Source organism: Heterocephalus glaber, unplaced genomic scaffold, assembly GCF_053883595.1.
Source record: "Heterocephalus glaber isolate CG9 unplaced genomic scaffold, H.glaber_assembly_v1.0 deba00001442, whole genome shotgun sequence".
Lineage (NCBI taxonomy): Eukaryota > Metazoa > Chordata > Mammalia > Rodentia > Bathyergidae > Heterocephalus > Heterocephalus glaber.
In genome coordinates this window covers 6,572,575-6,586,189 of record NW_028258296.1, presented here as the reverse complement: position 1 = coordinate 6,586,189, position 13,615 = coordinate 6,572,575, and the positions used below count along the sequence as shown (strand labels likewise).

At 41.5% G+C, this 13,615-nt stretch overlaps 1 pseudogene; it reads right to left on the bottom strand.

Annotated features, from left to right (window-relative positions):
• Nucleotides 1–9,601: 9,601 nt before the first annotated feature.
• LOC147827583 (hydroxysteroid dehydrogenase-like protein 2 pseudogene) lies at nucleotides 9,602–10,090 on the bottom strand (annotated as a pseudogene).
• Nucleotides 10,091–13,615: the final 3,525 nt, after the last annotated feature.

The following is a 13,615-nucleotide window of genomic DNA, read 5'->3' as shown; positions in this document are numbered from 1 at the left end:
AAAGGCTGAGTCTCTCTGAGGTGTTGCAGCCCTTTTTACATTAATTTTTTACATTTCTGAAGAATGGTTCATTTCTCCCTCTCTCTCCCCGCTCCCCCCCCGCCCCATCTTTTACCAGGGATCAAACTCAAGAGGCGTGCCACTGAGCTACACCCCAGCCCTCAAATCTTACACTACAGAGACAGATGCTTTTTATTTTTCAAAATGCTGGAGATTGAGGCATTCATGCTGAGCTACATCTCGCCTTTTATTTTTCATTTGGACACAGGGTCTTGCCAAGTCCCTAAGTTTGCCTACAGTGGGCTTCTACTTGCGATGCTCCTGCCTCAGCTTCTCAGAGTGCAGAGATGGCATGTGTGGACTATCATGCTCAGTGAAGCTTTTTTATTTCTTGGTCATTCTTGAAATTTATCTTTCAAGCAGTTGTAAGATGTGATTCTCTCTGCACCCCACTTTGGGTCCGAATCTTAAGGGGCTGCACACTCGTTCTCTTCTACTTCTTCTTATCTCTTTATAGCCTTAGTTCATAGTCTTGAATTTCATCCAAATCAAGTGCCAGTGAAAAATCCACTAGTTGAAGCTGTGAGCACAGTTCCTCTTCATCTTTGGATTTTTGAAACCAAAGAAACAAGTTTTAAAACATATACTCATGGGACAGGCACAGGGTAACAATTACAGACATTCCTTTTTTACTTTATAAGGTGGGCAATTGGTATTAAGCAGAGCCAACAGTCTAAAATCACTTTGTAATCCAGCTGGGCACAATCCCACCACAACTCCTTGGTTAGCTTTCAGGCCTGGCACATCCCTAGTGGCTCTCTATTCTGCTTTCTGGGGATTTGGTTACTGCTCTGGGTGCTTGGTTCTGCCCTCAGAATCATGGCCCTTCTTTTTGTATAAAAAGTAGCACATTTGTATTTGCACCTGAGACTCTTCATCAGCCCACCAGTAAAATTTTGGGGCTTCAAGCACCTCTTTTAATTCCATGCTATTTCTTGTTCTCCCGCTGACACAATTTTCTCAAGAATCCATGAGCCCGCTGTGGATTTCACAGAGACTGGTCCCATTAGTTGCAAGCCACATCTGCAGAGTTCGGAGATAATGGCTTTTCTCTCTTGGTTTCTCATGGAAGTGACCCAGGAACAAGACTCTTAAGCTTCCCGGAGGCCTCAGGTCTGATTGAGAGGATCTGTACAGCACACCCCTAATCTCTTGTGAATGAATATCGTGGTGTTTTCATCTGTTCAGATCAAAGGGCTGTGGATTCCCAGCTTCAGCCTTTCCTCCAGTGCAAAGCTCCAGACAGAGAATCTTCTGTGAGTATCGCTTCCCTCAAAATCCCTCTCTCTCTCTCTCTCTCTCTCTCTCTCTCTCTCTCTCCTCTCTCTCTCCCCCCCCCCCCATAAACAGCAAGAAGAAACCAGGAGGAACCTCCAGATCTTTACTTGGACATCTCTTTAGCTCTCTATCAGTTTCATCACTTATGAAAGTCCTGCTTTCCATTTAATAACTGTAGTACAGAGTTTCTGCCTCTACATAGCGAGGAACCTCCCCTTAGCCCCAACTTCAAGTAAAAGGTTTTTTTCCTTTTCCTTCTACCCCCACAAGAGAACCATTTTCAACATCCACACGTCTGTCAACAGCCTCCTGCTCAAGGCAACTGAAACTTGTGTTACTCTGCTCCTCACCATTATCTCTGAGCATCTAGCCTCTTCTCACTCCTTAGTTCCAAAGTCATTCAATATTTGTAGTTATTTGTTAGTTGTAACCCCATTCTGGGCATCAAAATCTGTATTGCTTTTTTATTGCAAGGTAACAAATTCTTATGGTTTAGCAGATCAAGACCATGCCTGTTTATTCATGGAGTTATATAGGTCAGAAGGTTGGAGATGGCACAACAGGGTTTTCTACTCAGGGTATCAAAAGACGACATCAAGGTGTCCACTGGGGCTGTGGTTCTCATCTGCGGCTTCGAGTCCCTGTCCAAGCTCACGGGCTGTTCAAAGCAGTCAGTCCACAGGGACTGTGAGCCCCTTTTAATTGCTGGGTGTCAATCAGGGGCCACTCCCAATTCCTAAAATGTCTCCCCAGTCCCTTAGCAGTTTACAAAAAGGATGCTTTCTTCCTGGCCAGCCAGAATGCATCTCTCTGACACCTTCCGGTACCAGCTGAGAAAACACTCTAGTTTTTAGTGGATCATACTGGTATGAACATGTCAGGTCATCTAGATGATCTGACTTTCTTAAAGTCAACCGCTCCATAGGTCCTACCCTAGTCACTGGCGTGAAATCTGTTGTCTTCATTGTCCCTAGGGTTAAACAGGGCTGCACATCTGAATGATGGAAAATCTTAGAGGATGTCTGAAATTCTGCCTACTGTGACAATAATATATGTTAAACCAGCTAGCCCAGTGTCTGCCTCTAGAGGTCTGCATAAACCAGGCTCCATTCTTCTTTAAGATGCAGATATAATATTCAGGAGGCATAATAGTTGCAAGGTTCCCAGAATAATTTTATTCCAGGCTTTACTCTGTTAAGTCATTCTTGATGAATCCTGGTGACATCTGTGTGGATTTCAGAGCCTAATTTATTTGAAATAATTTAACAGAAAAGTATATAAATTTATGAACAAAACCTCTGTTAAGCACAAAGAATTCAAATTTATCCCCCAATCAATTATATTTTATTGCAAAAATTGAGTTTATAGAAATCTTCATGGAAAAAATATGTGTTCTCATTTTAAACACATTTATCTGCTAACTAAAGATTAATATTAAGTACCAAATGGGAAAATAGCTTTGTGTATATAAATGCAGCTGAGGAAGAACTGGAGGCCCTTAGTGAAGTGGTTCTCAATCTTTTCTGCCAAAAAGCACCTAAGGATGTGGACAAACTAAAACAAAACAAAGCACAACTCCCGGGTCCTGTTCTTAAAGATTCTCATTCAACTGCAGGTCACAATTACAATTAATCTTGCAAATTATATTAGCAAGGCTCTTTAGGGAGCTCAGCATCTAAAGTGAGTAAAAGGAGACTACAAAAATCAACTGCCTGCACCAAGAATGTCATGTTAACTTTTAACTACATATATTAAGCTTGAGCTTTAATACAGAGGAAAGTACAAAGGCAGTGTGTAGCTAAATGAACGATCAGAAAGGAGGACACCATGTAACATCCACTTGTGTCAAGAAATAGAATGATAACAAAAAGCCAGAGTACCCTTATATCCTTCCCAAAGTATTGTTCACTCCCTTCCCTAGGTAAAGCTTCTTATTGAGATTTAACAGCAAAGATTAGTTTTATCTATTGTAAATTTCATACAAATCAATAGATTATTTTTACATTTGGAGTCTTTCACTCAGTATTATGGTTGTAAGATTAATTCATGTTGTTGTGTGCAGCCAACGTCTGTTTCTTTCCATACTATCTATTTTCCTCAGTTGTTTAAATACATTCCAGTTTATTTAGCGGCTAATGAGCATCTGGATAATCTCCTAGTTTGGTACAATCATATATAATGCTCCTGTCAATATTCTTATCGGATGCTCGCTCGTTCTTTGACGCATGTAGGTACATTTTCCTGTGGTTGAGATCGCTGCACCACGAAGCGTGTATGCATCATTTTAGTCTTTTTAGGTAGTTTTTGTGCAGCGATTGTGCCAAGTTATTCTCCACCCAGTAATGTGTGACAGTTATTGCTCCACGTTTGCCAACACTATCATCAATCTTCTAAATTTTTTTAAGCTATTACGGTATCTATGTGATGATACTACATTGCGGTTTTATTTTTCATTTCATTCCCTCTCCATGATGATGGCAATTTGGATATCCTCTCCTGCCAGGTACTTGTGATTGTATCATCTTCGTTTTTGGGTTTTCATCCACAGCTGCTGGCGCATAACCTCCTCCCCAAGACAGACCATAGAAACTTGCATTTCTCTTCCCCAACGTGGGATATAGAAATTCTGATCCTCTCCACCATTCTGTCTGGTGTACTTCTGTCTGATGGTAAGCCCTAAGACCCTTCTCCTCCAGGAGGGGTCCCACCCCAAACCCTGGAGGGAACCCTAGGTAGTGAGGGTGAGAAGAATGTGAATACACAGGCCACGCTGGGTTTCCTCGTCCAGCCCAGGAGCGACTGTGTCTGTGGAGTGGAGTCTCCACCAGCACCCCCAGGGCAGGCTCCAGAGAGCTTCCAGGTAAGGGCGCATGTGGGGTTAAGAGAGTCCATTCTCCTTTTCCCACACCAAGTCCAAGTACCTCATCCTGTATCTTTGTAATAACCTTTATCATAAAGATGTAAATATAAGTAACTGTTTCTCTGAGTTCAAGAGGCATTTAAAAAATTAACCAAACCTGGGCTGGGGATTTAGCTCAATGGTTCTGCTGCCTGCCTCGAAAGCACAAGGTCCCAAGTTTGATCCCAGGTGCCAAAAAAAAAAATTAATTAATCAAACCCAAGGAGGGGTTGTAGGAATCTAGAATTATAGCTAGTCAGTCAGAAGCCCACGTAACAAGGACCTGGCACTTGTGACTGAGGCCTAGAGTGAGGGAGTGCAGTTTTGGGTACTGAAACCCCAACCGGTGAGATCTGACATCATCTCCAGGTGTGTGTGTCGGCGGGGGTGGGGGGGGGGGTGGCGCTGAACTGCGCTGGAGGACAGCAGGCATCCACTGCTGCAGAACTGCATGATTTCTGCTGGGGAGAAAGCCACAAAACTTTCCAGGTCACAGGGGAGATCTGAATGGACTGTGCTGTGACAATTAAAAAAGAAATATTTCCCCTAAAACATAGCATCTGTTTGTCTTATGTTCTGTGTTACTGAGTAGTCTGCTTTATAGAAATCCTTTACATACTCTGGCCCAAAGTCTCCTTGGGGTTTATGTTACGCAAATATCATATCCTAATCTGTAAGCGGCTTTTACTCTCCTTTTAAGAGTTTTCTTCTGGAGAAATTTTAAATTTTTTTGTAGTCAAAGACATTATCCTGGACAGTTACTAGCTGTACAACTCCTCTGTAAGATTTGTTTGTTTATTTATTTATTTAATAAAAGGAAGACACTTTATTTGTAAAGAGGAAAACGAGGGAGAAAGAAGAAGATACATGGCTACCCTGATAAGCAAGAATCAGGGTAGAGGCTCCAGAAAGATGGGGCACCTTTGGGCCCCTTGTCCTCAGCTGTTTTTAGGGTGGGTGTGAGTGACTCTTCCTCCCTCACCTGGAACTTGCTGTAACTGGATTGGCTTCCTGGCACCTCTGTCTAAGGACCTTTCTCATAGTGGTCTATGTGCAGCTTCTTTCTGCCCGTTTCCTTGTCCTTGACCTACCTTGCAAGGCCTTATCTTTGGGGTGGGCACCTGGTTGGCCAGGGTAGCTTATTCTGGGTTAGCCTAGAGTTAGTAAGGGGGCACGTGGACCTCTATTGTACTCTATAATGACCCTAGAGTGAATAATATGGTGACTCTACAGTGAATACACATGTATAAGTTGTTAGCTTTCCCTCACATTAAGATGGCCACTATATATAATAGCCGCCTTCTTCTTCCCATAACACCTTGCTTCCCACCTGAACACAGGGCCAAGATGGCTCCTTTCCTGCCCAAAGTGGCCTTCCTCTTCCCATAATATCCTCCTCCCATTTGAAACCCAACCCCAAAATGGCTTCTCTTTCCGCCAGGAGAGTAACCTGTTGCTTGCTGCCTCCTAACAACTAGTGATATCACCGGCTCCTCCAGTCCCTAGCCGCTACATCACTCAACCCACCCAGCTCCTACAAGCCCCACCCCAGCTCCTGTAAGAAGAGTTCTCTGTCCCAGCCATGCTGCTGCACTCCTTTGTTTGGAGACAGCCCTGCATACTGTCCTTGCAATAAAGGCTTGTTGTGGTTCTGGTCTGGTCCTGGTTCATGGCTCTTTTAGCTGACATAAGTGTGTATCTTAGTGCACAGGTGTGAATACACACGGCCTTAAAGTTACTCAGAACGCCACTTGCTTCCCCTATGTTTTATTGGCTGTGGGGTGCTTATCATTTGTGCCCTGGCTTTCTCTCTGTGTCACACCTGTCAGCTCTTTTTCTGGTCTCTTGGTGCAATTACCAAGGCCATTTGGTGCCTTTCTTCATCTGTTTTTTGTTTCTTTTTATTTTTCTATCTCTGTCTTTGACTCACTTCCCAGGGGAATCTCTCTAGTAAAGTTTGTTTTTAATTCCTTTTAGTCAGGATTATCTAGAAGACCTAAGGAGGCCATTATCATCATTATTATTATTTTGTTTACAGACCCCTGCCCCTACATTTCCCCCTCTGAGACATCCATCCAACTGCCATTGAGGAAAAGGGGTGACAACTGATCTGGCTTCTTTGAGCTGAGTGGGGTCATTGCTAGGGCACAGCGGATGGAAGTCCTCAGTAGGAAGTGTTTGAGGGGCTTCAGCAGAAGTTCGGTTCCTCCACAGTGGGCCCTGTCTGTATAATCACTTGGAGCTTTGCAGCCTGTGGGCAAGAATAAACACATTTTACCAAGAAATTAAGCTACGTATGACTGAAACATGAGTAATACAATAAAAAGGCAGATTGGGGAAGGAGTCATGCCAGACCCTGTTTGTAAGGGATTGGAAAGCAATGGGAGCCAGCTGGCTCCTAGACCTGTCCACAGGTATAGCTAGAAACTGCCAGGAGGGGGCAGTGATTGGAGCCCCTTTTTGTGTTTGGCCTACTACACTGTTGTTATTTACACATATCTCTGGCCATGTCCTTTTGTTGTTGGGCGTTTAAGACCAAGTTAAAGTGAGACGTTTGTCAATCATAATTTATCTTTTGTATTATCAGTGTCAGTCATTTCAGTCTCCTCAGGTATTACTTTTGGGGCCACTGACAGAGCTTCTGGGCTCTTTTAGTCATTATTTTATAAGCTTTATTGTTTTACCTTTCACTTTCAGTTTTATTAAATATCTGGATTATTTTTATAGTTTGTAGGGTGTGAAGTAAATATCATGCCTTTGTTTTTCTTTAAAAAATCCAATTAGGGCCAGGGATTTAGTTCAGTGGTTTCACCACCTGCTGCACAAACGCAAGGACCCAAGTTCGATCCCTGGTAACAACAACAACAAAAAAAAATAAATCCAATTAATCCAGTACCAGTGGTTGAAAAGACTAAGTAAACACTTGTACAGATAATTTGAAGTTCTAGATGATGTTATCTTATGCTAGTTGGGTTGTAGATGTACTTCTAACAGATTCCTAGAGTAAGGCCTATTCTAGAAGGACTGGTATTATATTCCAGGCTCATTCTCTTTCCTATGGTGTAAAGTTTTAGTGTCTTGGTTTGGGACCCATCGCTTGATAGATTTGCTCTCCAGTTTTGGTTCTCTTTGCCGGCGAATCTGTCAAAAGTTCTGTTGACTTTCTTAGCCTCATAGCTATGACAGTACTCTCAAATCAGGAAACGTTTGAGGGGGAGAGTTGTCCTACATGTCAGGTTCATATTTCTGTTTGCTTCATCTTTGTGATCCTAGTTTGCTAAAACTTATTCTGATGGCTTACACACAGTGCTTAGCAAAGATCCTATTTTATTATTTTGTCTAAAATTTTCAACTTGTTCTAAGCAAGAAAGTTCTAAAAAACACAAGAACCTAGTGAGCTCCTGTTTTCCTTAGTCCTCCTACAGTGCAATGAAATGTGCTTAATTTAATTCACTGAAATTCCTTAGTGACTTCCAAAGGGGGCTTGTAAAGGGGCCTCGATGGAATCAGGAATGACAGGTCAATGGAAGAAATTCATTCTGGCCAGGGAAGGAAGTCCTTCATGCACATCTCAGATGGTAATGCAGAGGTAAAGTCTGACTCTGGAACAGGCTTTCCTGGTAATGGGGTGGTGGAGGTCCTCTGTGTTGTGGCTTAATCACAGCTGTTTCTGAAATATAAGCTGCCTAAAGACAACAAAGGCTCAGAGCCCGATTTGGGGAGAATAGAAATATTGTGGCATCCCTTTAGATATTGATTTTTCCCCACTTACTACTTTACCCTAGGCCCTTGGTGCTGACTAAGAGACAGGGACAGTCATTTGCAAGGACGTATCTATGTGGCTACGGAGAAGACACAGGGCAGCCGTGTAGCCTGGCTACTCAAGCCAAAACGAAGATACATTACATTTTTAAATTGATTTATTGGTTCACAATACACATAGGAATTACATTCATTTCGGGGAACTGGTACATTACAAACCTCATCTTAATTTTAATTTTATTTTTCCTCCTAGCCTTCCCTTCTCTTCCATTCCCCAATCCCCTTTTCATCTCCACAATGTCTATTTCCCTGTTTCCTGTCATCTCTCTTTTTTATTCTGTTCTTTAAATACTTATATTTTAGGCTTCTCATACAGGAGAAACTATCCTTTATTTAAGTTTGTGTATCTATTTTATTTCACTTAGCCTTATGGTCTCAAGATCCATCCATTTTGCTACAAATGATTCAACTTTATCCTTCTGTATGACTGAGTAGTGTTTTTTTCTATCTATTCATTGGTTGATGGACATATAAACTGCCTACAAAATTTAACTATTATGAATTCTCTTGCTATAAATATAAATATGTATGTGTTGCTATAATATGATATCTTTTTTCTCTCTCTTAGTTTTTCTATTTACATTCAAGCCTTAAATATGTTTAGGTACATTTTGTGATGGTTCAGTAAGGCACTATATTCTCTTTTTAACTGTAAATACTTTCATGTTTTCATGTTATTTTGCATAAATCAAGATAAAAATAATTGTACCAAAAATTGTAGGGAAAAAAGTGGCTTTTTTCATCTATATATTTTTCAAGGATTTTCATACCTGATATTTTCTTTTTTTTATATATGATTCCATTTATATGAAATATCCAGATAGGCAAATCAATAGCAAGACAGAATGTTTTTAAATACACTCATAAATAGGATGCATACTGCAATTAGTTGAAGTACACTTAATAACTGTATCTGGAAAGCTGGCTAAAAAAATGAAAACTTTATTTCACTTAGTTTTAGCAAGTAGTATTTGTTAAGCAGTTTATTGGATGATTTCTGTGAAATGTACATAGATGTTCTTTAAAGTAAGTGTAAAAAAATCCAAATTATCATTACAATTTTCATTAGTATACAATCCAAAAGTAAAAATTTTTAAACAAACTGCCCTTATTTTACAGGAGAAGCAGTTTTGTAAACAGCTAATTTCACTGCTTGATCCTGATTGGTTGTATACAATGTATAATTTTCCTGAAAGAAGATGAGATATAAGGCCCAGAGGGAAAAACTCAAAGTATAAAAACAAAATGGCTTAAAATTCCACTTAATGAAGCTTATGTTTGGCTAGCTATTTTAATTACAACTTCAAATCTTATAGATACAGAAAATATTTTTTTAGAACAAACATGCAGGGCTGGGGATTTAGCTCAGTGGTTCTGCCGCCTGCCTCGCAAGTGCAAGATTCCAAGTTTGATCCCCAGTACCAAAACAAACAAAAGTGCATACCCTTATAATACAATAGGGAAGACAACAAATGTTAGATTTTAACTGTTGAGCTTTTTCACTTTTTCAGCACAGTAATCCACATTTTCATTTCTTTTCCTTCACAGTCTGCAATGCATCTGATTCATTAACTTTTCCAATTTGATTGCTAGGGCCGTGTTTCTTTTAATCTTCAATTTTCCTGACATGAATGCCATTGTTGGTTTTAATTTCCCTGAAAACATTTTGACCAAATCATCAGTGGACATGCTCATCACCACATCTGCATGGTTAGACTGCTCCCCGTGTCCAACATTCCCACCCTTGCTTTTCAAATCAAGAAACCATGTGCCTCTGTCCTCATCTGACAGTTCAAACTGATAAATGACTTGCGTAGCTTTAACGATATCATCATTGAGAGTGTCATTAACAATTCTAAATGTTTCTTTCACAACTCCAGAATGTGGCTTTGCTTGTGGCTGTGATTTCTCTTCTTTTAATTCTGGAACAGCACCCTGTGATTCCTTTTCCTTCATAACTGCATCTGAGAGTTCGTCTAAGAAGAAATCTGGTAACAAAGGTTGGCCTGTTATAAACTGGCCTGGTGGCATTCACCTATAATCCCACACTCTGGCAGTCTGTAGAAGGAGGACTGCAAGTTAGAGCCCAGCCTGGGCAGCTCAGTGACTTACAGACACTGTCGGGCAGGGAATTTAGCTCAGTGGTGCTGGCGCCTGCCTCACAAGCACAAGGTCCCAAGTTTGATCCCCAGTACCAAAAAACAAAAAAAGAGAGACATTGTCTCAAAATAAAAAATAGAAAAAGAACTGGGAATGTAGCTCCATGTGGAGGCCCTGGGTTCAATTTCCAGTGTGTGTGGGGCTTTGCCTTCCATTCAAGGAGTCTTGGCCCTCCTCCCATACCTAATATTTTCAAACACTAGAGAAAATAATTTGGTACCCTTACATCTTTTATGGCCATTAGTAGTACAAGTGAGCTCAAAAGTATATAACACACAAAAATTGCAGGCTTTCTGGAAAGTGTGGCCTACAAATAACCTGCATGAGTATTTATAAAACACAATGATCAGCATTCAATTTGCAAGTCTCAGTCCAAACTTGAGATGTGAAGGAAGGCCCAGGAATTGGCATTTTAATAAGTTTCTTATGCAAATATGATTAACGTACTTATCTTTTAATATTTACAGTGGGACATTCTGCCACATACGTTGCCTCTCAGAGCCTTCTGGAGTAGGTATGAGTGTCTGCAGTTTCCAAGAAGGAAACCGAGACCCAGAGCGGAAAACCATTGGCAGCACATAGTTATCTGCAAAATGAGCTGGGATGCCCCAGCTCCCCTGGTGCCAAACTCAATGCTTCTCCCTGACCACATCAGCTTTTTGCTCCAGAAAGAATCTCTATCTTAGAAGAGGTGTTGTCCACAAACACCTTGTGAAGCAGCATAACCCAGAGTCCAACACGTGCTCCATGATGGCAATCACCGAGAAGTGTATGATAGCCACTTGGAGCACACACTGGACTTTCTGTCTTCAGAGTGCCCATTTCAGTGCTCCCTTGGAGGAGGTTCTGAATATAAAGGCCAGGCATGAAGAAAGCACATGGGACACACATGTGCGATACACACTGCCAGAGTCGCAGGATCAGAGAGCCACTGCAGCTGGAATAGGCACCAATGACTTCCAACAACCTTTGGTGGATGTCTCGCCCTCAGCCTGACATAGCTGATGCTCATACACTCCACTCCGTGGTCACTTTCCATGAGCGGCAAGGAAAAGAGACATTTTTCTCTCTGAGATTTTCAGTGTTTTGTTGGCTAGCAAATATACTAGTGGTAAAGCCTTGTCCTTTACTAGTGGACTCTGCTGGCTGGGATTTGAGGCATTTGTTGTTAGTGCTGTTTATTCTCTCAGGCAAATACATGCATATGACAACCTTGGACACGGCTATTTACCTCTCACTACATGCCACAACCTAGGAGAGAGCTTTGAAGCAACTGTATTACTTTACTCAACACAATACACTCAGTATTTGATTTCATACCAGGAAACTAAAAATTACGGAAGTTAAATAACTTATCCATTGTTATGATGTAGATCTGAAATGGTCCCCAAAGCCTCATGTGTTTGGAAGGCGATTGGATTAAGGGGATGCTGTAGCCCACTTGCTGTTCGGAGATGCGCTCTGGTAGGAAGAGGCAGGTCTCTGTGGGCACAACCTGGAAGTAGATCTCTCTCTTCGGATCCACCCTTCTCTCTCTGCCTTTTGCTTGCCATGACTGGAACAGCTTTCCTTCCCCCAGGCCATCCACCATGCTGTTTTTGCCTTGGAGCTGCCAAATGTGGGCTACAATTACTGAACCTGTGAACCAAAATAAACTTTTCTTCCTTTAAGTCGCGGGTGTTGGTTATTGTTTCTCAGGGACAAGAAAGTGACTAAGACACTCACAGTCACCTTTGATAAATCCTTGTGTATTGGAATTTGCAGTCCATTAACTTAATTACCTTACTACATTTTCCCCCAAAAGACATTGAGGACGTGTTTTTGTAGACTATGGATATGTCAAAATTTAAAACAAGTAAAGGGAAACAAAACCATGGAAACTTTCTTTTAAAAGCTTCTTCTCGCTGTAACCTACATGGGAATGAGAGTGGGAAGGAGGGTTGACTAATTCAGTCCAGTTTTCTTTCCTGAAAGTCAAAATGGTTTGACTTCAGACTACGAGATAGAGTGGTCATTAACTGGGCTGTAATCCATTAGGCTATTGGGCAAGTAGAACAACTAAGGCTACTAATATCGTAGGAAAGGGAAAGGACATTAGAGGTCTAAAGAGATGGTATGGCTTGGAGAGTGTGTGCTGGTAAATTCAGGACAAAAAGGAACAGAGGGAAACTGGGTCTTGCCCAGCTGAATTTAACTCTCAGGCATGCCAAGCGCAAAGAAAAGAGAAACGCAAAGGATGTGGTCCCAGGAACAATGGGAGCCGCATCAAAAGTGTTCCCTTGGGAGCTTTCCAGCTCTGTATTTTGGGCAGAAGGAATTAGTTATAATTTAGGGCATAAATCTTCAGAGGGAATTGGTTATAACCTGGGGCCTTCATCCCCCGAGTGGCTGTGACTCAAAGGTGCAGAACAACTTTGTAGACCAGCTGGGGCACAGGATGTTTTATTCTTTGATAGTATTGTTCTCTGAAGTTATGTAAAACTGTGTGCTTGCTAATGTTATTGATATCATATCTGCACCTGCCTTTGCCCCCAGTCCAGTGACTACTGCAGCATTTTTTCTGGGGTAATTGTCTCACATTATTTATTTGCATTCTTGTTCACATCAGGAATTAGAGCAAAGAAGTGTTTATATTATAAGCATTAGAAATCCTCAAATAACCGAACCATCAAGAATATAAAATATTTTAAGATGAACATAGGTGAAACACTACAGATTTGCATTTTATTTGTTGTATTGGCAATTGTGTTCTTTAGAGATAAGAGACAGTGCTATTAAAGAATATCCATGCACCAGTTATGATGTTAACCACCAAGAATCTAGTAGATTACAAAAATCCCAGCCTTTTATTTGTTGCTAGTTTGGTGGGTTGGCTGGATGGTTTTTCTTGCCTGGGTGCACTCATGAGACTGGATTCAGCTGGTGGGATGGACGGGGCCCTGGCCCAGAAGGAAGAGCTGATGAGCTAGGCTTCTCTCTTCTTCCTCTGGTTCCCCTTCAGGGAGGCCAGGTGGGCTCAGGAAACACTGCAAGCACACAGTATGCGATCCCCAAGGGTAATGAACAAATGTGCTCATCAAATATCTACTGTGTCCAGTTGTCCCACTGGCCAAAGAAGATCATGGGGTCAAGCCCAGTGTCAATGTGGAAAGGGACAGAATGAGGAGATGAATATCACATATAATTCAGTGCTGGCTGTTAATGTCACAATCTGCAATAAGCAGTGGCTCTCCATTTCTTTGTGTTCATTAGAGGGTATTTAACCTAGTGTTTTTACCTCAGAGCAAGACCCCAGGAGACCACCCAGTAAGTCATGCTCAAGGATTGCTATTATCCAAATAAAAAAGACAGAAGTCCTATGGTTGTGCTAAAAGTTATTTCACTTGTTAAGGGTTC